Source organism: Callospermophilus lateralis, chromosome 2, assembly GCF_048772815.1.
Source record: "Callospermophilus lateralis isolate mCalLat2 chromosome 2, mCalLat2.hap1, whole genome shotgun sequence".
In the NCBI taxonomy this organism is placed as follows: Eukaryota; Metazoa; Chordata; class Mammalia; order Rodentia; family Sciuridae; genus Callospermophilus; species Callospermophilus lateralis.
Window position 1 is genome coordinate 25,149,069 of NC_135306.1, and position 25,553 is coordinate 25,174,621.

A 25,553-nucleotide genomic window follows, 5' to 3' on the forward strand; every position below is an offset into this window, starting at 1 on the left:
TCTTTGGGGGCACAGCTAGAGGTTGATCTGCAGAATACAGTTTGGAAACATGAATCTTTGCTGCATTTGTTCATACACACCTATCAATCACTGCAGTGCAGGGTGCTAATCATTTTCCAGGGAATAGAAAAAAAAAACAAAAAAGCCAGAGGTGGCTCAGTTGCCCCCAAGGACTCCATGTCCTGAAATTGCTCATCAGAATCCCTGTCAACCTCTAGTCTTTCTGAGTGTGACCTCCACTTGGTCACAACCCAAGGCCCAACTTTGTGCAGAATGTCTGGACTCTCTCACAGGCCTGTGCACCTCCAAGTTCAAGGCTATCTTCAGTTTCTGCTCCAGTCTCTCAGAATGTCTTTTCAGCCCACTGACCAAGCTGAGTCTCCTCCAGGAAGCCTTCTCCAATTTCATAAATTTCCTAGCTCCTTCAGTCAGTCAAGGAATTGTAGCCAGGCACAGTGGCACACATGTGTGACCCCAGCTACTTGGAGGCCGAGGCAGGAGTCCAAGTTCAGAGTCAGCCTGGGCAATCAATTTAACAAGACCCTGCCTCAAAATTTAAAAAATGAAAATAAAAAAACACTGGTAGAACAGCCCTGGGTTCAACCCTCTATATGGAGGGAGGGGAAGAGGAGGATGGGGGATGGGTATCTCAGTGACAGAGCACTTACCTAGCATACGTGAAGCCCTGGGTTCCATTTCCAGTACCAAAAAAAAAAAAAAAAAATTACTGAGCAACTACCATGTGAGAGGCCCTGTAAATGAAATAAGCTATAAATACATAACTGAAAACTTATCCATGAGATCAAGAAAAACTGACTTGAAGAATCAAGGCTTAGCTGGGCACAGTGGCACATGACTGTAATTCCAGTGGCTCAGGAGCCTGAGGCAGGAGGATCGCAAATTTAAAGCCAGCCTCAGCAACTTAGTGAGGCCCTAAGCAATTTATGGAGAACATGTTCCAAAACTGAAAGGGCTGAGGATGTGGCTCAGTGGTTAAGTACCCCTGGGTTCAATTCCTGGTACCAAAAAAAATAAAAAATTAAAAAAAAAAAAAAAGAATTGAGGCTTGAACAGGGACCTGGGGGATAAGAGTTAACTAGAAAAACTGACAGAGGAGAATGTTGCTAAGAGGAGCAGCCCAAGGAAAGGCCATGAGCTGATAGACAGACAGACCATTGCTTCACCACAGACTCGTCAGTTAGCCAGACTCCCTGAAGCTCAGCCTCCTGCTCCAGAGAGCAGGGGAGGTGCTTGTTATCATACTGTCAGACTGCAAGGCCACCGCCCTTGTCAAACCCCTGGCCCAAATTCTATCCCAAAGAGGCCATGAACCGTTCATCCCTTCTGTTAGACTTTTCTTTAGGGGAGTGAAATTCGTCTTCGATGTCAAAGCATTGTCATTTTTGTAGGTCATCAGCGGTTTGGAGCTGGCAGTAGGACATTCCTGGGATCAGGTCGACTCCGCGCCTCTGAGGCACCATGTCTGCGACGGGTGTCCGCACCAGATGCTCTGAGGAAGGAGGGGCCTTCACTTCCGTTGCTCACCATCGCATCCTCAGTGCTGAAGCAGCCCCTGCCACAGTGCTGCCCCGGAGTTGAATGAAGGTTTGACGGCTTTACACATCTACCCGCCCAGTGGACTCAAAGATTCAAAGCATCAGCAGCATCACTGCTGGGAACCAGTGGAAGATGCCCCACCCAGGCCCACTGAACCGGGGATGGGGTCCAGAATCGTGTTGGAACAAGCCCCCAGGTGACGTTTGAGTTTGGGAAGCACCGCTCTAGAATGAGCTGCTAGGGCGCAGGGCTTGGCTCACTTGGTTCTCGGCAAGCACACAGCCCTGAGCAAGCTCAGCACTACTGAGAATGGACACTCCTCCCGGAGCCCAAGGCCTACTGCAGAACCTGGAGAATGTCAGGACGGAACTGGATCGAAGCAGAGGGCCTCCCCTTTCCCACCAGCCTCCAGGTGGGTGCTCCTGCCTTTCCCAAGGGTGTCCTTCCCTTCTGGGCACAATTGAGCTCCAACTCAAAAGTCTTCTCCTCTGGGAAGCCTTGGGAAGCCATTCTCATATAAAATGAATGGCCCCCCACCCCACCCCATCCTGTGCTCCCAGGGTACAGAGTTCAGGTTTTCACAATGGCCAGCATCCCATGTTGGTGTCAGGATGAATGGAGAACTAAACTGTCCAAATATGATAGCCACTAGCCACAGGCAGCCACGGAGCAGTGCCCATAGGGCTAGTGCAAACTGAGATATGCTGTAAGCATAACATCCACACCGGCTCTTGAAAACATAGTACAAATAGAAGAATCTAAAATGTCCACTGAGAACGTTCATTTTAGAGTGAGGACATCGCTCATGAGAATGTGGGTCCATGGTAAAGAGTTTGCCTAGCATGTGCAAGGCCTGGGGTTCAATCCCCAGTTCCACAAAAACCCAAGCGGACAGCTGTTGCAAAGCCCAATTTATCTTGAGAGTTTCAACGACAAGCCACCCAGTACAGGTTCTGATTTTAAAAATTAAAAATAATTCTCCTGGACAATTCTCTCTAGGTACGTAAGAATTACACCATGATGGCAGCCAGGTTGCAGGACAGCTTTGCTTGGGGCCCCAGTGTCCATCCTCTCTTCTGCATTTATGGGTATTCAGGAAACTTGGTGTGAAAAAGTAAAAGAATTCATAAATCCCTCAAGGCCTCCAAAGAATGGTCTTCTCCACCCTGGGTGCACTGATAACAAAATCTGGGATGGATTCAGTCTGCTCAACTCAAAAGCCAAAGAGAGAGGCTAAATCTGAAGGGTCTCTGGTTCTGCTACGGGCCCCTTACTAGCAGTTCATTTCATGAAACGCCGTCTTATTTTTCCAGCCTGAGGGATTGAACCCAGGGCTTTGCACATGCTGGGCAAGCACCGGAAGCCAAGCTACACCCCCATCCTCGATTTTGTTCTTAATGCCAACGATTGCTGCCTGCCTACTCTGCAGGCTCGGAATGAGAAAGTAAGCAGGAGCTAGGCGAGACTTCCAGCACTGGAGGAGTGTGAGAAATTCCCCTCCACCCCCCACTCTCCCCACCCCAGTTGTCTGGCCTGGATTTTCTGGAAAGCTACAGAGTGTGCAGACACTGTGTTCCCTGGATTTATAGCTCATTTTATAATGCTTTGGGTGAGGCCTGAAGCTTTACATGCAGTGTTGTTTTCCTTGCCTTTAAGCTAAATATGACTTCTCTCAAAGAGAAGAATTCAGAAAGTGAAAAGGGAGGGGGCTGCTGAGAACAGGAGGAAAGTTCTTGCTCTCTTTCTATATTTTTGTTGTTGTTGTTCAGCATGAGGGATTGAACCCAGGGGTACTGGAGTTACACCCCCAGCCCTTTTTATTTTATCTTATTTTATTTTGAGATAGGGTCTCACTAAGTTTCTGAGGGTGGGCTCAAACTTCTGATATTCCTGCCTCAGCCTCCTGAATCACTAGGATTACAGGCATCTGCCAACCGGGCTGATCTCCTTGTCTTACTTACCCAGAGTTTGAATTTCAATCCATGCCCAAGGAACTGAAGGGAAATTATCTTCTTCAGGTTAAAAGTTTATCTCAGACCATCCCTGCAAGTATCAAAGATTTCAGCAAGTACCAGATGCCAAATTCCACAGTTCTCATCAATGCAGTTTTAGTCTATAGGATTGAACTCTACCACTGGGCCTCACCAAATTGTTGAGGTTGGCCTCAAACTTGCAATCCTCCTGCCTCCACCTTCCAAGTTGCTGAGATTACAGGCATGTACCACCATGCCCAGCAAGAACTCTGAATTTTCAAATTCACCTGCTTACTCAAATTTATTTGTAAGCTCCACAATCAGTTCTTACAGTGCTTTCCTGGTCCCTGGCAGACATGCACAGAGCTGCAAAAAAATTTCAGTTGCCCACAGATGTTCCCAGGTACAGTTGTCAAAATGATTCTGGGTTCTTATTTCAGTATCCACACTATCAAAAAGTGTCCTTTCCACCATCTATTTAATGCCACACCTTTTGTACGTTTGTTTGCTGTTTAAAATGACCCCCAAGCATAGTGTTGAAGCAGTAACTGGTTCTTAAGCACAAGAAGACTGACATGTCTTAGAAAATATATCCTAGGTAAGTTTCACTGAGGCCATGAGTTATCGTGCTATTAGCTGTGAGTTCAATGTTAATGAATCAAGAAAATATATTAAATAAGATGTCCGCTAGGTTCTGTCTCCTGTGAAATTTGTAGTGGGGGATGCTGAGGGTAAAGCTCAGTGACAGAGCACTTGCCTAGCATGTGCAAGGTCTGAGGTTCAAGCCTCAGCACTATAATAAGTAAACAAACAAACAAACAAACAAACAACACTGTGGTGGTGGAAATGGTGGCAGGTAGGACTTTTAAGAGATGATTAGGTAGTTAGGAGAGATTAGTGCCTTCTCCTAGAAGGGGGTTTGTTCTCCATGGCACAGGTTAGAATAAAGCAAGGCTGTCCCTCATGTTCTATCCCTTCCACACTTTCCTTTTACCTTTCTGCTTTGCCACCATGTTTTGATGTAGCAGAGACCTCACCAAAGCAGCTGCCCAATCCTGGACTTTGTAGCCCTCAGAACCGTGAATCAAAGAAACTTCTTTCCTTTATAAAATTATCCAGCCTCAGGTGCTCTGTGAAAGCAACCAAAAAATGAACTAAGACAGTGTCATTAAACAAGAACACACGTGCAACATGGTCATGTATTCACTGGTAGACAAAAATGTTGTAACCAGAGATTCAAAGTGACCTAGCCGTGTATTTTCCCTGGTTACAACAGTTTGGTATCTACAAATTCAGTATTCAGCACAACTTTTTACAGAATAACTACTACAAATAACTGAAATCAATGATAAGTGTTTCTAAGTAAATGAGCTGTGAGTTATATTCTTTGATAAATGGCTCTACCTCTCTGGGCTTGCTCCTCTTCTTTATTTTGAATTGACAGACTCTACCAGTGACATCCAGCAGTTATCAAGAGAGTCATGAAAAGGAAAACCCAGTCAATCCTCAGTGGACTTTACTAGGAAAGCAGCCGGATCTCTTTTATATAGTTCGGGGAAGGGTTTATATTGATCAAGTGCAAGCATGAACAAGTAGATTAAGGGAAATAAATTAAATCCGTAATTTGACAAATAGGTGCCAGCATCCTGATATTAAAGTAAGATCTGGGTGCAGTGGTGCATACCAGTGACTTGGAAGGCTAAGACAGGAGGATTGCAAGTTCAAGGCCAGCCTCGGAAACTTAGCGAGAATCTCCCCCCGCCCCCAAAATAAAAAGGACTGGGGAGTAACGCAGTGATAAAGTGCCCCTGGGCTCAATCCCTACTACCAATAAATAAATAAATAACAAATATAAAATGTCTTGCTTTTTACCAGTTTCCCAGCAATGGAATCAGGTACAGAAAATACCCAAAGACAGTGAAATGTGCAAACTTTACTAGCTACCTGGCGTGAAAGGACACTTGCCTCAGAAGAAGGAGACCCATGACCCTGTTTCCTCACTCACAGGGCACCTCACCTGCCGTGGAAAGGTCAGGGGTGGTGGGGTGGTAGAGTTTGGCACAGATGGGTAGATTCTGCCTGTCCTACTCAATGTCCTTATCTATAAGTTGAGGGCCATAGTAGCTTATGTCAAGGAGCTATTAGAAGGATTGAGAGAGATGAATTGCTATTGCAATCTGTGATCTATCTGGGTTATTCGAGAAGGTTCTTTTCTGTCACTGCTTTTTCCTCTAAGGCATTTTTCTTTCTTTCTTTTTTTTTTTTTTTTTTTTAGGTCCCTTAGCAAAGTTCAATTGTGTATCTACTGCTTGTCAAGCTCCACGGAGTGTGTGAGTAACAGGAATGCAAATCCCATACCACCTTGCTCTGAAGGAACTCTTAGTGTCAACAACAGCATCTCCATATCCTAAATAATATCTTAGTGAGGGTCTAAACCCATACTGCCTGAAACAGAGTGATAAAGGAAGGCTGAAGGAAGCAGGTCTATCACCATAAAAATTCTACGAATTTTATAGCATTAGCACCGTGGTGGGCAGGGAGATCCAGGAAGCTTCGTGGGGAGGTGGTGCTCCATCTAGGCCTTGAAAGTAGGATTCAGAGAAGTGCTGACCAGGCAGATGGGAGATGGGAGGAAGAGGCAGATGGGAGAGAAAGTGCGGGGCTTGGTTTTGGCAAGAGCGTGGGTCTCAGCCCTGGAGGTCTTAGTGAAGCCATGTCGGGGAAATAGGCTGGCTTAAACATCTTTCAACAGTTCTTCCTCTCTCCTGCAAAAACTAAACCTCTTTTTTAATTTAATGAAATCGAATGAATTTTTAAGCTTACTTTCTAAAAATACTGAGTGTTCAATTAGCAAAATGTAAAAATTCAGACAAATAAGAATAAAAGTAAAAGCACGCATATTGCTGAACCTTAGAAATAACCACCATCATTGTTTGGGTGAGCCAGGCATGGTAGCACATCCCTGTAAGCCCCGCTGCTTGGGAGGCAGAGGTAGGAGGCTCCCAGTCTGAGTAAATTAGCAAGAGCTATCTTTAAAAAAAAAACAAAAACTATTTTTGGTGAAAGCCTTTCTAGAATACTAAGCAAATGTTTTCATTGTGTACATATGTTTGTGTTGTACTGATCTTGACAGTTACAGACTAGAATCATATTGTACCTATGTTAGTCAGCTTTCTGTCACTGTGAACAAAACATCTGACAGAAACCAACTTAGAGGAGGAAAAGTTTATGTGGACTCAGTTTCAGAGGCTCAGTCCGTGATCAGTCTGCTCCATGGCTCTGGTCTGAGAGGAGGCAGAACATTCTGGCAGGTGGGAAGGGCAGAGGAAAGCTGCTGAGCTCATGGAGCCTGGAAACGGAGGGGGTTGGTGGGAAGAGATCAGGGACAGACCCAGTCACATATATGTCTGTCCACATGCCCAGTGACCTACCTCCTCCAACCACAGCCTGCCTATCTACTACAGTTACCGCCCAGTACTCCATTAATCTATCAGTGGATTAACCCATTTGCTGATGATGTCAGAGCCCTAATCATTGCCTAAAAACCCCACCTCTGAACTTTGCTGTTTTAGGGATAATGCTTTCAAAACGTGAACTTTTCAAGGCTATTCCAGATCCCAATGGTGCATGTTTTATATCTTACCTCTTATCACTTTAACATGCTGCAAACACGTTATTGATGTTGATAAATATGGAAGTCCATCACTGTCTGAACACTTATGTAGGATCCACTGAATGGACGTACCATCACCGATTCACTGTCCCTTCTTTGAAGAACATGTCATGTGTCTCTGCATTTTAAAGATGGCTTTAATTATCACAAAAATAAATATTTGGATAAATAAAGCATTCAAAAAATATAGAAATATTCTCGTTTTTTATTTTAACTTCCACATAAAGTTTTTTGTATCAAGCTCACATAAAAAATTTTTTAATTAAATAATTTTTTAGTTATCTAGAATAACAATGACCTGGTTAACAAGTAGATTTTACTCCACATCCAAGAAAATTCAGGACTTGGCAATAATGACTATTTGATAATGAGCCTAACTAGGGATCAGTTTTCCTGGTAGCTAACAACATTCTCCTCTTCTTTCTTACAAAGAAAATCCAAGCCAAGTACAGTGGCACAAGCCTGTAATCCCAGAACTCAGAAGGCTGAGGCAGGAGGATCATGAGTTCAAAGCCAGCCTCAGCAATTTAGCAAGGCTCTAAGCAACTTAGTGAGACCCTGTCTCAAAATAAAAAATAAAAAGGGCTGGGGATGTGACTCAGTGGCTAAGCCCCCCTGGGTTCAATCCCTGGTACCAAAAAAAAAAAAATCTACATAATGCTGGCTATAATAATTACATTATGTATAACTGAAATTGTCTTAGGACACATGTATGGATTTAAAAAAAAAAAAAAAAAAAAAAGAATTCCACAAGGCAGCTGGGACATGGTGGCTCATTCTGTCATTCCAGCTACTTGGGAGGCTGAAGTAGGAGAATTGAAAGTTCAATGCCATCCTGGGAAAATCAGAAAGACCCTGGCTCAAAACAATAAGTAAATTTTTAAAAAGTGTTGGGGATATAGCTCTGATTGAAACCCTTGGTTTCAATCCCCAGCACCACAAAAACAGAAAGAATCCTACAAGACAAAAAGAAATATGTACAGCTGCTTCAAAAATAGTTTGGTCCAACATTCTCACACTATTGATTCTGGAAACATATGGTTTAGATAAATGCAAAAAGGGCAATGAACAAGGGTTAACTTTCCACATTGCATATTTCTCTAATGCATGCAATTTTATTTAATGATTTTGCTAATTTTTTTTGTCAGAAACTAAGGTTTTAGAGTGTTTCATAGACATGCAAAGTTGAAAGAAAAATAAAATCACTCTATTCCTAACACCCACTGTGAACATTTTGGTGTTTCCCTGTAACATTTTTATACATATTTTGTAGCCTATTTTTACACAGCTGGGATTACAATAAAAAAATACAGTGTTACATCCTGCTTATTTCTATCATAATATAAGCATTTTCCACTTATAAACTTTCATAAACATTTGTAATGGTTGTATAATATTCCATGGTGTAAGTAGTATGTAATGATTTCCATGATGCTTCCCCTATCTTCAAACAACTTAGGTCTTTTCAAGGTCTTCTCCATTATACGTGAAGTTTGATCTTGGGGCAGGAATCCGAGCCTGTACTTTGAATTATTTCCTTATGAGAGATTCCCAGAAGTGGTATGACTAGCTCCAAGGCAATGAACATTTTTCAGGCCTGCGATCCGTATTGCCAAATTGCTTTCCCAAAAGGGTTGAACCCTTTCACACTCCCACTAACAGGGTTGCTCATTCCATGTTTAATGGCGTCATGTGACTGAAATAGCCAATAGCAAGGCTTAAGTGAGCTGTGATACATGGAGCCAGTGAATTATACAGCCCATGAACTTGATCATGAGGAACAGTTATGCTGCAATGCTCAGCAGGAAAAGCAAAACGCAGAGTTGAGCGTAATTACCGCTGCAGGAAAAGCAAATAGATAAGTCTGCCTAAGGATGAGGTGGGGGAGGGGGGGACAGAAAAAACTGACATGAAAGGGCAAGTGTAGCAAGGTGATGTCCCTGTCCCTCCAGCTTCCAATATTTCACTCTCTGCTTCACTTCACCTCATATTGCGATAACATTATTCAATATTTCAGCAACCTTCCCAACAAGCAAAATATTCAGGCTAAAAGAAAACTTGCCCAGTACAGAGTTTCCCGATGTCTCCTCCTGCAGGATTCTAGCATTTTTAAGGCCGGCTCAAGCATTTTCGTGGCTAAAAAGGATCATGGTGGTCTCTTCTGAATTCCCAGAAATAATTAAGTCAATGAATGGAATTTTCTCAAATGTAAATTCTCCCAGGATTTTTTTTTTTTTTTTCCCTCCAACCTCTGGCAACTGCCACCATCCTTCTGCTAGCAGATGACGAGGACGAAGACTTCACAAATAGTAACAGAAAACCACCGAAACAGCTGGTCACCCTCTACAGATACCGCCTCTGTGGCTGTGGGGTCTTACCCCGGCGTGGAAGAGAGCCCTATTTTCTGCTGGCAAAACTCTTCCAAGTGTTGTTGATGGAGGGAGGGTCAGTAGGCTCTCAGGATCCCCCAAGAGCATCATGATGTCAGTTGCCAAAATTCACCATCTGTACAGACACAGCTGAGCAGAATTATGACCTGTGGGGTTTCCGGCCCTTCTGAGGTGGGAGAAATACAGAGGATGGCATAGCCCAGGGCTGATGATTCTGCTGCTCAAAGCTAACTTGAGAAGCCAGTCTTTTTTTTTTTTTTTTTGGTACCAGATATTGAACCCAAGGGCACTTAACCACCAAGCCACATCCCCAGCCCTTTATTTTATTTTATTTAAAGACAGGGTCTTGCAGAGTTGCTTAGGGCCTCGCTGAGTTGCTGAGGCTCAGTTTGAACTTGCAATCCTCCTGCCTCACCCTCCTGAGTCTCTGGGATTATAGGCGTGCACCACCGTGCCTGCTGAAACAAAACCCTTTACCTTCACGTATGGTGCAGGGACCAGTACCTCAGGACACCCTTCCGAACTTAGTAGGATTGCAGAATGCCGTGGACTCAGAATCTGCCTTTAAGATACCCAGTGGATTCCCATGCGCACTGAGGTGGAGAAGCCCTGAGCTGAGCCTCAAGGCCATGGTCATCTCCTGCCCCAGCACTCCAGCAGCTCCCCACTGCCTGCAGAGAGCCGGTCAGTCTCACTCACTGGCCGCAGCCTACCTATCCAGCCTCTTCCCAATGAAGCCTCACATACTTGACATTCCCTAAATACAGGAGGCTTTCCCAACCCCACAAAGCACAACCTTCCATGTGCAGATCTCTCAGGGCGGATGCCTTTCCATAAATGGTAAAATCACTCTCACTTCAAACTCTCAATTCAAAGTCCTCCTCCAGGAAGCCTTCGGGCCTCCTCCTCCCCACACACCCACCACTTCTCCTTCCTCTGGTCTGCAAGAACCTCATATCTTATCTAGTTGTGTGTGTACCTGTGTGAATGCCCGGTGGCTGGCAATTTCCTGGCAGGTGTCTCGGTGGACCTATCATCCACATTTAGCAAGTGGAAATGACCGAATGAAGATCTCCTGCTGCCAGGAGATCACGGACATGATTTTCCTCATCCCTATCTCATGTGGGTTTTGTGAAAATCAAACATTTATGTGTGGAAAAGTGCCTTGCAAGCCACAGAGATCTATAGATCATAGATAAACACATGGCTTCCCAAGGACTATCCCTAGATCTGCCTGGGCTCGATCCCCTGATAATGACCTGAAGGGACACTGAAGCTGGATGACAAGACCCCACCCACAGAGATTCTGATTCTGGAGCATTGCTGCATTTCTGCAAGCCTTTCAGGAAGTTTCACTATGAAGTCAAATCTGGGAACAGTTGGCTTGGGCCATTGTCCTACTCCTTCACCCACGGATGGGAGGAGAGACTCTCACTCTTGAGTTTGCACAAGTGCAGGTTTGGCCTCCTGAGAGAGAGGGTCTCCTTAAAAATCACGAACTCTGCTGGGCACAGTGGCACACATCTATAAACCCAGTGGCTCAGGAGGCTGAGGATTGTGAGTTCAAAGCCAGCCTCAGCAAATTAGCAAGGCCCTAAGCAACTCAGAGAGACCCTAAGCAACCCAGCCTGTTTTTAAATAAAATACAAAAATGGAGATGTGGCTTGTGGTTAAGTACCCCTGGGTTTAATCCCTGGTACCAAAACAACAACAACAACAACAAAAACATATCCTCGGGATCCCTCTTGTCTTGACTGTCCCAGCAAAGTAGACCCCGATGTGTGCAGCTGCTCATCCAGCATGGCCAGCTGCTGCTGCATACCTGGCCACGGTGCCCACCACTCAGAATCCACCCTGCGCCCATTGTGTAGGGTGCGCCACAGCCTCAGTCACAGGAAGGCCCAGGTGAGCTGAGGACAAGGTGCCCACATGACCTTGGAATTCCCGACCACTGCAGCCCATTAACGGTCTGTTTTCCCTTAGTGGCAAAGAGGCAGACTGATGCTAACCTCATGCCCCAGGACATCTGACCACCTCAGGGAGCCAGGATCCTTTGAAGAGCCCAAGGCTTGGCACCAAAGAGAGCAAGGTTTTTCTCAGTTCTTCAGACTCTGATTGCTAACCCTGAGAATTCTGGTATCCTAGAGCCAGGGCCCTCTTAGGCCCAAGGAGACTGTCCCAGGCTGCCATGCATGAGGGTGGGGGAAAGCCCACTTTCCAGGATTGCTCTCCAGCCCTCCAACCTCCCAGAAGGCCCAAAGCTCCCTCTACTACCCACTTTTCATGGGCTGGCCCTGGCGAGGGGCATCTGTGCATGACAGACTCCACAGAAAGCACATTGCAAATACATCCTTCCTATGAGCCCTGGTACCACTGTTTCACAGGCCAGCAGACTAAGGCTCCCGAGGCAAGGGAATCTGTCAAAAAGGCAGAGGGCAAGCCAATGCCAACGGGATTTAAATACCCAAGTTGGTTCCTCCCCCTGCCTCTCTGAATTTGTTTTAGCTTTTTGTTTTTAGGTAGATTTTCATACCTCTTTCTTTATATTTCTAAAACCTTTCCTGTGTTTTCCTGGAGTCTAAAGATAACAGTAATCCACAACTTGAGTTCTAGAAGTTTCACCTCCAGGTATTTCCCTGAACCTCAGGCTGGATTCTTAAGGAGTTTGGAGATGTACATGTATATGCGTGTACATTACAGAAGCTCATTTCAAAATAACGTGTTTACATACATGAAATAAAGTATGTAAAATGACAAAGGAAAGCAATTGACTAAGATATCCAATTATCAAAATATTCAGAAATGAATTTGTGATAAGTAGTGTTGGTTCGCCTCTGGGCATGATGGTGCATGCCTGTAATCCCAAAGATTCCGGAGCCTTGAGGCAGGAGGACAGCAAGTTCAAGGCCAGCCTCAGCAATTTAGGGCAATACACTGCTTTCAGAATTTAACAAGACTCTCTCAAAATAATAACAGTAATTTGTTTTAAGTAAGAAGATGTGATGGCAAAAAAAAAAAAAAATCTCACTTCTAAGTAGAAGAAATGAGCATAAGAGATATTTGAGAAGTCTGCAACTACTGTCATTTGACATGAAAATATCTGGGATTCCTATTCCCAGATAGTATGCACGTATACATATGCTTATCTGTCACATGTAAGCAGAGGACAGATGGAATGGAAGTCCCCTCGTTCAAGAAAGCTGATGCCTTGGGAACAGTAAGAATCCCACCTTCTGACAGGTCCTTAAGGTTTTTTCTTTTAAAGTGCCTACTTATAAATTCCCAGTGTCTCCAGGACTGCTCAGAAAAAGGATAGTATGTCCCTCTCTTCTTGAGAAACTAGGAAACAAAGGTTCTCATTCAAAGTCACAGCTAGTGAAAGAAGGAAGCAATGAATCAGACCGCTCCTGCCTGCCCAATACCCTGTGCAGGCGACTGCTCAGGGAGGGACTGAGTGGCACCTTATCAGCCTCGAGCTGAACAGGACAGCTGGTTATCTTGGTAGTGGAAGAGATAAGTGTTTTGGGGTAGGGAGGAAGGGAATGTGTGTTGTGCATTCTGATCCCCCATAACTCTGTAGAGTCGCCTGGGCAATCAATCCTTTATAGATAGTGTGCGTCACCAAGAAATACTGATGTCCAAAACACTGGGTAATGAATCACTGAACAATGCCAGGCAGGCCACAGACAGACTGACCCACTGAGGTGCTGGGAAACTGCTGGGTCAGGGTCAGGCAGACAGGGGAACCCCTCAGGTGGCAAAGAAGGGGGTGAGGAATGTTTATGAGTTGAAGAAAACAGGGAGCCACTGACAATTTTTTTTGTCTTGTTTGGGGTTTTTTTGGTACCAGGGATTGAACCCAGGGATGCATCACCATTGAACCACATCCCCAGCCCTTTTTATTTATTTATTTATTTATTTTTATTTTGAGGCGGAGTCATGCTAAAGTACTTAGGGACTCCCTGAGTTGCTGAAGCTGGCTTTGAACTTTCAATCCTCTGGCCTCAGCGTCCTGAGCTGCTGGGATTATGGACATGCATCACCACACCCAGTAACTGAAAGTTTGGTAGGAGAGGAGAAACTCATTGGGCACCGTGTGCTTTAGAGTCACCAAGCTCCATGCAGAGTAGCAGACACTTCCCAGGGTTGGCTCTGCATGGTCCTGTGCTAGACTCGTGGTTGGGGAGAGCATGGTAAGTTAGAAAGAGAAAGAGGACAGGAAACTAATAATCCCCCCAGTGGGACAGGTATTGTTTCAGGAAGGAGCTCCAGGGAGGCACTGTGGCAGAGTGGGGGGCTGAAGGGCAAGCAGGGGTGGACTAGAGGAGAGGGAGCTTCCAGGGCTTTTAGAGCAAAGGGAACATTTTAGAGAGAAGGAACAACAAATATGGGTAGAGTGGGCTGCACATCTCCCCTCTGACCCCCAAATCCATCCTGCACATTTCCTCACTGCTCTGAGACCCAGGAAGCTGATCCTTCTGGATTATTTCAGTAATAAACTTGACCCTGGCTTCTGGTCAAGTTCAGCTTCTGCAAAGCAGGAGATGGGCAGGGCAAGAGGAGAGAGGGTGGTTTATTGATCACCTCTCCCTCCCCCATGACCCTTCTAGCCTGGAGATGTGGACCAAGTGGCCATCAAGCCTGTAGGTATCAGGCAGGTCAGAGGCCACCAGTTCCAGCGGTTACCAGGCACAGAGGTACCTGTGTCGAATCCTTGTGACTTGAGAGGCTGAGACAGGAGGATGGAAAGTTCAAGGCCAGCCTGGGCAATGTAGAGACACCCTGGCTCCAAATAAAATTTAAAGGGGCTAAGGATGTTGCTCAGTAGTAGAGCACTTACACAGCACGTAGGAAGTCCTGGATCTAATCCCAAGCACTGCAAAATAAAAAAGAGCCATAGCAGTGACCCAAAGAGTATGTGGAGACTTGGCCAAAATGCATGGCTGGTCAGTAAGGGAGCCAGGGCCTGCAGCCTAATTGTTTGGTTGCTAAGCCAGTCCCTTTCTACCAAGGCAACTCTAAGTAGGCCTAGAAGAGTGAAAGAAACTCAAAAGGGCTTTCAGGTACACACACGCGCGCGCACACACACACACACACACACACACACAAGCACATCCCCTTGATAGGCTTGTGATTCATTCAACAAACATTTATTGAGCTCTAACTGGGTTTACAGACCTATATTAGAAACTGACGGATGAAAAAGATTAGATATGGGGAGAAGGAACATGAGTCAGAAGAAGGGCTGCAGTGCAGAAGGGTGGACAGGGAGGTCTGGCCCCCCTGTCTGGAGTCCTGGCTCGAAGGAAGATCTCCCATCAGATGAACTCGAGAATCTAGAGAGGTCAAACACTTTGTTTTATAAAGCATGGTCAATCCCAGCGGCACGGGAGGCTGAGACAGGAGGATCCCAAATTTAAAGCCAGCCTCAGCAAAAAGCAAGGTGCTAAGCAACTCATTGATATCCTGTCTCTAAATATTACAAAATATGGCTGGGGATGTGGCTCAGAGGCTGAGTGCCTCTGAGTTCAATCCCCAGTGCTCCCCACCCCCCCAAAATAAAAACATGGTCAAATCAATTTCAGATGCTACTAGAAAGTTGAAATAACTTTGATAGCTTTAGACTTCTTTATTAGGGGAAGGGGAATACTGGGGATTGAACCCAGGGGTGTGCTTAACTGTAAAAGGTGTTCACTTGATTCTCTCACTATATCCCTTGTGGCTTTGAAACTTAACATGTTTTTTTTTCATTTTGTTTTGTTTTGTTTTTTTCCCAACCTTCTTCTCCCTGATATTCTCCTCCTTGATCTCCTCTGATCTTTTCCCTGATCTCTTCTCCCTAATCTCATTTTTCTCTGAATCACCTCTTTAAAAAACCCCTGTTCCTGCTGATGGGCAGAATCACAGCCTCTAGGACAAAGGTCCCCTGTGCTTCTCCTTTGCTAGCAAAGCAATCAACTGTCTTTTTCCTTTTTCTCAAAACCATGTCCTGGTTATTGGATTGGCATCAGGGACAAGGACCTAGCGTTGGGCAATATGACCACTGAGCAACATCTCCACTTCTTTTTTTGTATGTTACTTAGAGACAGGGTCTCACTAAGTGGCTCAGGGTCTCGCTAAGTTGCTAAGGCTAGCTTTGAATTTGCAATCCTACTGCCTCATCCTCCCTAGCTACTTGGATACAGGCATGCACCACCATGCCCGGCAATAGCGCTAGACTTCTAAGCATGACCACAGGGCGCTGTTACCTGACCTTTGCTCATCTCTCCAGTCTGGATTGCCAGAGAACCCATGCCTCCTACTCTGCTTCTGACTGTTCCCAAGAGCACATTCCCTCTCTTACCTCTAATAATTTGCATAAATGTCCCTAAGCCTGGGTGGCTTTTCCCCACTCTTTCCTCTGCATTTGTCAAGTGGATAATTCTTACTCAAATTTCAAGATTCAATTCAAGCTAATTCCTCTACCCTCAGTAGTAACCGACACAATACTAGAGGCACAAAGATAGCCCCCGTTATTTTGGAATTCGTGATGCAACCGATTAAGTAAGACCACTAAAATAATTAGCATGCAATGAATATATTCTATGTTCATGGAATAATAATAGAAATAGCATTTTGGAAACTAGGAACTAGAACCTAGAAACTTGAATGAGAGAATGGATGGGTGGATGGATGGGTGGTCAGATGGATTAACTGAGGATTGGTGAGTGACTGTAAGAGGAGGAAATAGTTCCAGAGCTTTTGTGTGCAATTTTTACATAGACCGCACTGCTCCTAGGCCAGCCTACCTCCCCTAGGATCCCTCAGCACACTCCCCCCATGGACTTTCTTAAATCTCAGAGCATTCTGACAGACATGTACCAGAATGCACTGCACCTTGGAAATCTGTGCTTCACATTAGTACCCCTGACTCATGGTCCCCCTTTTTCTCTCCCCACATAGAGGATGCTCAGTGGCTTGTCAAACAGGTGCCTCCCAGAGGGTCAATAAGAGCTGATAACGACAAGATCAATGTCACTTAGCCCAGGAAAAGCTCTGAAACCATTTACTCTATTGACCTTGAGCAAGGTACTAAACTTCTCCATGTCTTGGTTTCTTAATCTATAAAAGAGGGATGACATTTGTGGGGTTGTTGTTTTGTTTTGTGTCTTTTGTACTGTGGAACGAAGCCAGGGCTTTGCGCATGCTAGGCAAGTACTCTACCACTGAGCTACGTCCCCAGCCCTTTTTTATTCTGAGATAAAGTCTTGCTAAGTTTCTTCCCCAGGCTTGTCTCAAGCTTACAATCCTCCTATCCCCACTTTCTAAATAGCTAGGATTACAGAGGAGCCCCAATATACCCAGTAGTATTCACAATATTAATTAATCACAATTAAGAACTATATTAGCGGGGCACCATGGCACCCGCCTGTAGACCTGTTACTGCAAGTTTGGTCCTTGTCCCTGATGCCAATTCAATAATGAGGACATAGTTTTGAGAAAAAGAAAAAAGACATTTTATTGGTTTGTTAGCAAAGTAGAAACATAAGGAATTCCTGTCTCAGAGGCTGATTCTCCCCATCAGGAAGAACAGGGGAGTTTTAAAGAGGTCATTCAAAGGCTCCGTTCCATTAGTTTTCTGTCCAGAGTTACAATTCACTTGTTAATTTGAGAGATCAGTTTTTGTTTGTTTGTTTGTTTGATTGATTGTTTGTGTTTTTTTTTTTGAAGGGTATGATAGTTTATTTTTTAAAAAATTGTACCACACTATTCATGATGACCAGTATACACATGATAATGGCTTTTCTCTTGAGTATCAACATTGTATATTTTTGTATGCTGAATAAAGTTCTTAGATGAAAATGGACACTAATAATTCTGATGTTCTAACCCACAGAACTAATTCAAACCCCCTATGAACCAGTGACATAATGTTACCTAGTTATGAAGAACAAAAGTTCCCTTAGAAGCAGGCAGCATGGGGCTGGGGATGTGGCTCAAGCAGTAGCGCGCTCTCCTGGCATGCGTGCGGCCCAGGTTCGATCCTCAGCACCACATACAAACAAAGATGTTGTGTCCACCGAAAACTAAAATAAATAAATAAATAAATATTTTAAAAATGAAATTAAAAAAAATTAAAAAAAGAAGCAGGCAGCATGAACTTATACCTTTTTGCACTTTAATCTTTGGTTTTTATCATTTAAGCTATGGTCACCCTGACTTTTTTCTATTTTCTTTTTTTTTCTTTCTTTTTTTTTTTTTTTTTTTTTGGTAACAGGGATTGAACCTGGAGTGTTTAACTCCTGAGCCATATCTCTGGTCCTTTTTTATTTCTTTATTTTAAGACAGGGTCTTGCTAAATTGCTTAAGGCTTTGATAAATTGTTGAGGTTGGCCTTGAATTTGCAATTCTCCTGCCTCAGTCTCCCTAGTCACTGGGATTACAGGTGTGCACCATTGCACCTGGTTTGGGAGATGGTCATCTCTTAGATCTTCTAGTGGCATCCCTAATTTGAATTCCTTCCTTCCTGTGGTGGGTGTGTGCTAAAGAACAGATAACTCTGCATAGGATGGGGAAGAAAGGCAATCTTGTTTCCTCCCAGATTAGGGAGGAGAGAGATTAAGGAGGGGCAGGGAGAGAGGAAGAGAAAGAAAACTGTCCATTTTAAACATAAGTCACAGTGGCAGAGCAGCAAAAGCTATATTCAAAGCATAAAGTGGACCACTGTTACAATCCCAGCTACTCAGGAGGCTGAGGCAGGAAAATCACAAGTTCTAGGCCATCTTGGGTAATTTAGTGAGACCTTGTCTCAAAATGATATAAAAAGGGCTGGGGGTGGTGGGCGTGGTAGCACATGCTTATAATCTCAGCAGTTTGGGAGGCTGAGCTAGGAGGATTGCAAATTCAAAGTCAGCCTCAGGAATTTAGCAAGGTCCTAAACAACTCAGTAATATCTGCTTCAAAATAAAAACTAAGAAGGCCTGGGGATGTGGCTCAGTGATCAAGTGCCCCTGGGTTCAAAAAGTACCAAAAAGACTGGGGGTGGAGGCACAGCTCAGCCATAGAGCACTTGAGCATGAAGGAGGCCCTGGATTTACCTGTGTGTGTATGAAAGAGAGATAGTCAAGAAGAGAAAAGACAAAGATCTTTTAAGTGTCACATCACCATTAGCCACTGCTTCTGTAGCTGGATAAACTCACTGGTTAAACTTGGCCACTCAGGTCTGAGGCCTGGGCTTTGGTGCAACAGGGCATGTAAGAGCAAGGGTCCATATCATTCTCAAAGTAAAAAACAAAAGTCAAAATCTAGCTCAAGGGAAACAAATGCTTAAGAAATCTCATAGCTCACTTTGGTTCAGCCCACGTTTGTGGATCAGTTCCTATATCGGGATGAACAAGACTCAGAGCCCAGTAATTTGTAGCCAGCTTGAGCAACACAGAGAGACCTGGTCTCAAAGGCAATAAACAAATGAAAAGAAAATCAGGCTGAGAATGTATCCCAGTGGCTGAGTGCTTGCACAAGGGCCTGGCTTCAACCCCAGTAAGTAAATATGAATAAATAAATTCAGCAAAGGATTCAAAATTAATTGCTGATTTAAAACCCTTGAAACCTGGGAAGAGCTTCGAGAACAGGAGGAGCTTTGCTCTCACTGGAAGTATGAAGGCCCGCAAATCCTCTCCTCTGAAACTTCCTCGTGCATGCCTGACACACGGTAGGAACTCCATAAATATCTGTTAAATCAATAAGCATGCTTTAAGATCATTCAAGGAATCTCACTTGCCAATTGTGATGGTACACCCTGGTAATCCCACCAGCTCGGGAGGCTGAGGCAGGAGGACTACAGGTTCAAAGCCAGCCTCAGCCACCTAGTAAGACCCTAAGCAACTTAGTGACAAGACCCATTCTCAAAATGAAAAAATTTTTAAAGGGGCTGGGGATGTGGCTCAGTGGTTAAATGCCCCTGGGTTTTGGTACTGGAGAAAAAAAAAAAAAAAAAAGAATCTCACTTAATAAAAATTTTAAACAATCAGAAAATCTTCTACAAAGATGATAATGATGGTAGCTTGTGTTTTCTGCAGGTTTGCCATTCTGGCCTGCACAAAGAACTGTGCAGAACATCACATTACTAATCCTCAAAAACCACAGCATGAGCTGGGTGCATGGGTGGGTGCATGTAGTCCCAGCCACTCACAAGGCGGAGGCGGCAGGATCACCTGAGCCCAGGAGTCTGGGGCCAGCCTGAGTAACATGGTGAGCACCATGTCTTAGGGAAAAAAATTAAAAAGGGCGCCACCGCATGAAACCTGTGTTATTATACCCATTTCAATGATGAAGAAGCCAAGGCTCAGAGCAGCTAAATGCAGCTTACAACTGCTGAGTTTAGACTCTGGTCTGTCTGACCCTGCAGCCCATGTTCTTTTCTTTTTTTAATATTTTTTATAGTAGATGGACACAATACCTTTATTTTATTTTCAATGTGGTGCTGAGGATTGAACCCAGCATCTCACACGTGCCAGGTGAGCGCTCTACCAACTGAGCTACAGCCCCAGGCCCCAGCCCATGTTAATCATCACTGTGCTTTATTTCCTCAAATATTTTTGAATATTTGATATTATCCCTTTAACTTGGTCATGAGTTCAGGCCATGAGACTTGGAAGAGGAAATTTTAATTAGGACTCATTTTTATCACTTTACTGATCCCTTAGACAGCTTCTTCCATCTGGAACTGGAAGCAGGATAATACAGAAGAGTGGAGAAACATATATATATTTGTACACACACATACATACATATATACACATACACACCCATACATACATACATACATATATATTTATAAAATATAGCTATATACATACACATGTGTCTATAAAATAGATACTATATACACATATAAAAGTTATGTATATAATATAGATACATACATATATAAAATTTATAATCAGTGTGTGTATATACATACTTATATACACACACATATATATGCACTAAACTCCTCAATCATGAATTTCCTTTCTAAGCATGCCAAAGTGATTTTGTATGTGTTTTTTGTTTGTTTGTTTGTTTGTTTCTGATATGGGAGGTTGAACTCAGTGGTGTTTAAGTGCTGAGCCACATCCCCAGCCCCTTTTATTTTTTATTTTGAGACAGGGTCTCACTAAGCTGCTTCAGCCTTCACTATATTGCAGAGGCTAGTCTTGCCTGGCTTCAAAACTTGTGAGCTACGCCTTTTCCGCTGAACAACCATGAATTTCTTACATCCTTAACCTAGTTGTATCATAACTAATAAGATTACATGTAAAGGATGAGAAATAATTATCTGTGCCTGTTCCAAATACACAATTACACACACATTACAAGTAAAAGTAGACAATTTAGGGGTAGAAAGAGCAAGAACATTTTGGAATAGAGATGAACCCCAAAGGAGCTGGGGACTGGGGATGTGGCTCACTGGTAGAGTGCAAGGCCCTGGGTTTGATCCCCACCACACGGGAATTAAAAAAGGTAAATAACGAAAGGAGCTGGCCCTATACCCCAGCTGATATAAGCTGAAACTACTTCCTTCTATGGAAGAAGAATCTACACCTGAATGGCGACTGTGTTTGGATTAAAGCAACAGGACTATTTTTGGTCCATCAAATATTAATTTTAGCTAACTTTCCAACCACTGAGTGGTTTACACAACAAGCACTGTTGTACATGAGAATCAGTGTTTGTAATGGGTACCTTGATTTGCATGGGATTTCAAATTACATGATCTCATCTGATCCTCAGAGCATCCTTGAGATCTGGTATTACCACAACCATTCCCAGATGAGGAAAGAAGACTCAGAGAACAAAGGAATGGCCCCAAATCATAGTCAGAAGAGGTGGAACTGGGATCCCAGCACAAGGCCTCTTCCCTCTGCAATGCACTGTGGGCCCCTGTAGGGCACATGCAAATCTACATTATGTACTATTTTTCTGTGCTGCCATGCACATCACAAATGCAGTCTAGATAAAATACACAAACTACTCTTCTATGACAGCCTTGCCCTCCCGATGATATTTCTAACTTACTGTCACAAACAAGGTCCATTCTTGGAAGGGGCTGCTCATGCCCTTTTCATAAAGCAAGACATGGGGTCTCTGCTCTCCTTCCACTTAAATCCAAAACAGTGCTGGACAGGGCACAAATCCACTGCCTAAAGATGCTCAGAAAAACCTCCTCTGACCCTAGGACCAAGAACCCCATTCTAATCTCAAACTGTCTCCCAAGGGAAGTGGCTTGTCCCCACAGCCTATGTAGATCATGCCCAGGAGCTATTCCCTGAATTGTCTTTGTGGATAGTAAAATCCTAATTTCAATGTGCCGGGAAGTTTGTTATTTAGAAGAGCCTGGCTGGCAATTATTAAGCAGATCCAGGATTCCTTCTGTAATGAGAATCCTTGGCCCCAGGGAAACTGTCTTGTCTTATTGATACCAAAGGATTTGGTTAACCAGCTCCTACTTTCAGGCATGGAATTCTTGGAAATATCATTCTGGGCTCCCCACTGCCCAGCCCTGGAGCCTCATTTCCTCATCCTGCTTCCCTTTCCTCCCAACATGGTAGACACAAGGTTCCAGCCGGCAAGTGGAGGAGGGGATGGGCCCTCCCTCCTGTGCTAGCTCTGGGGAGAAATGAACACAAGGGGCTGGCAAAGGCACATGTGCTGCGAGGTAAACAGGAAAAGAGGTGTCTAGTCTCCTTGGCGGCAGTTGCTAATGTCACTTTCATTTTTATGCAAAAGACAGGGTTCCTTAGGTTGACTTTTGCTCATGATTGTGCCACTGGCCACTGAGAAGGTTTGTGCTCCTGAGCGAAAGCAGGCCGTCATAATGCATTCTGGGCAACTTCCGCTCTGCCCTTGCTGAGGATGCACCTCAATGCAAAATCTCCACCCTGCTCTGCACCCACCCACGGCAGGCTCATTCCCTCAGCACGGAAGACACTGGTTGGTGTTTTCCCCGCATCCACACTTCCAGCGGAGGGGGGGGGGGCGGGGGGGAGGGTAGCACCCTGCCAATCATCACCTCCACCAGGAGTATCCTTAATCTTTTATCTCTTTTCCCCAGCTCTTCCCATCAACATTCAAGCATGCTCAAGTCTCTCTCACTAATAAACAAACAAGCAACTAAGCAAATAATCCTCAGCGTTCCCTCCAGCTAAGGCCTTAGCTTTCACAGCAGTTGGCTCGACTCTCCTTCACCCCTCTCTGGCACAGCCCACAAGCTGGCATCAGGCCTATTCTCCTACCAAAACACTTCTTCCAGGTTACGGTGAGCTTTTGTTGGCCAGATCCAATGGTTAATCTGAATACCTATCCTCCACCGGGCTTGCAGCCTATGCTCACTGTTCTCTCTGCAGACAGACCTGCCCCAGGGAAGCCATATTGCAATTTGGGAGGGGCTTGGTCCTGTGACCTGGTGAGCTAACCTGTCCTGAAGCATCTGTCTCCACATACTCCTAATAGAGAAGAACTTTTAAAGACTGCTCGAAAGGTGGTCTTGGTGGTGCTCGCTTGTAACCTCAGAGGCTCCAGAGGCTGAGGCAGGAGGATCGGGCTCAGTGGTCAAGAATCCCTGAGTTCAATCCCCAGTACAAAAAAAAAAAAAAAAAAGTGCTGGGAAGATATCAGCCGCTACTGTGTGTATATATGTGACTGCATGATCAATATGATTCTGCAACCTGTACATTCAGAAAAATGAGAAATTATATCCCATCTGATTCAAATGTATGATATGTCAAGGTCATTGTACTGTCATGTATAACTAGTTAAAACAAATTTTTAAAATATGCATGATTTTTTTTTTAAAAAAAAAAGATATCAGCTGCTATAGTTCCTGTTTTCTGTCTTCCCCTCCCCAAGATTCCAGGAATGACTTCCCTCCTTTTAGAAATGCTAAAGTTCTGAAAGGTCAACTATTCTATCTCTTTTTGGTTTTTGCATAGTTTGGGCCCCATTGGCTTGCTAGTTTATAGTTCACCTTTTAGAAGTCAGCTCCATTTGCAAGAGACTGTGATATGTTATGGCCCCTGGGTACCACCAACAAGGGATCCTGTTACAGCCTTGAGATCCTGGAACTGGAGTTCCTGATCCTTCCACCCACTAACTCTCCAAGTGTCTCCCTTCAGCCCTGCTTCAGCCCCCTGCGGTTCCTCCCCAAAGGCCTCCTGAGTTCCCAGAATGTGCAACAGGCAGAACTAATCATTCCACTATGTGCCCTCCCATGATTACAAATTTATCATCCTCAATATTGATTATTCTTGGCATTCTATTAGGATCATTTTGGGCTTATTCTCATATTTATTTTCATTTCAAAATAGGATGTTAAAAAGTAATCTATAACTGCCTGACACCTAAACAAACACCCAGACCCATTATGTCAATAAATTGGTAAATGTTTTACTTGCTGGTTTCCAGCTGCCATGAGGAAAGATCCAACCATTCACCAGATGCTCAGATGGGGTTTGGAGAATTATCTTTAAGGGGCATTCTCCTGGGAGTGCTGCAATGATAAATCATTTTAGAATTGCTGAATGTTTCATGTCTGTCTTTTTGAGGAGGAAAATAGATATAGTGGGAAAAACATAGAGTAAACTTAGATTCATCTTGGGCAAAATTAGTTACGGAAGGAGGATAAGGCTAGGATTGCAAGTTCAAGGCCAGCCTCAGCAATTTAGCTGAACTCTGTCTGGAAACAAAAATAAAAGGGCTGGTGACGTGGCTTACTAGTAAAGAGCCCCTGGTATCAACCCTAGTACCAAAAAAAAAAAAAAAAAAAATTAGACTGTGGTCCTGACCCTAATAGTGTTATGAGTTCCATGTAGCCGCTGAAACTCAGTTTCTTCACCTGTATAATGGCACAAATAGCAGGCAAATATGCAACTTCCAATCAAGGAGCCCACCATCCACTGGGCACAGTGGTGTACACCTGTAATCCCAGTGGCTTGGGAGGCTGAAGCAGGAGGATTGGGAGTTTAAAGCCAGCCTCAACAATTTAGCAATGTAACAAGGGTTCACTTGATGTTTTGACTATATCCCTTGTGGCTTTGAAACCTACATTTTTTTTTTTTTCTTTTTCCCAACCTTCTCCCTGAACTTCTCCCTGATCTGCTTTTCCCTAACCTTCTCCTCCCTGATCTGCTTTTCCCTGATCTTCTCCTTTACTGATCTCTCCTCCCTAATCTCATTTCCTCTGAATCAGTTCTTTAAAAAGCTGATGGGCAGAATCACAGCCTTTGGGACAGGAGTCCTCTGTGTTTCTCCTTTGCTAGCAAAGCAATAGACCATCTTTCTCCTTTTTCTCAAGACCATGTCCTTGTTATTGGATTAGCATTGGGACAAGGATGGCACTTTCAGCAATAGCAAGCCCTTAAGCAGCTTAGCGAGATCCTGTCTCTTAAAAAAAAACTGGGGATGTGGCGTAGTGGTTAAGGGCACCTGGTACCAGTAAATAGATAGATACATAGATAAATAAATAAATAAATAAATAGAAATAAATCAAGAAGCCCACCATTACATTGGACCAGCTGGGTCACTTTGGACGTAGGATGTTTTATAATACTTCAACAGATTCTTTGGATGACTGATATAGGAAATGGCAAATTGCTTCCAAAAGTCAAGAATCAGGGGCAAATCTTGGCACTCAGTATAAACTGTGCAGAAGCAAACTGATAAAATTTGTTCCTAATATCAGCCCTGGTAATATCAGTCAGAGCCACTGATGGGGGTGGGGGTAGACTTAGTATCTACTGATAACATGAACCACTGACCCCATCCTTCCTCATCTACCTGGCCTGGCAGCAGAAGACTCCGCAGTTTGGATGACCTTGGCCCATCACTTCAGTTCTCTCTTCTCTGTCTTCATTGTTGACTGGGAACTAGGGGGAAGTCCTCCCTAGTTGTTTATTGTGTATCAAGTGAGGTCATACATTCGAAAGACTTCAGTAAACAGTA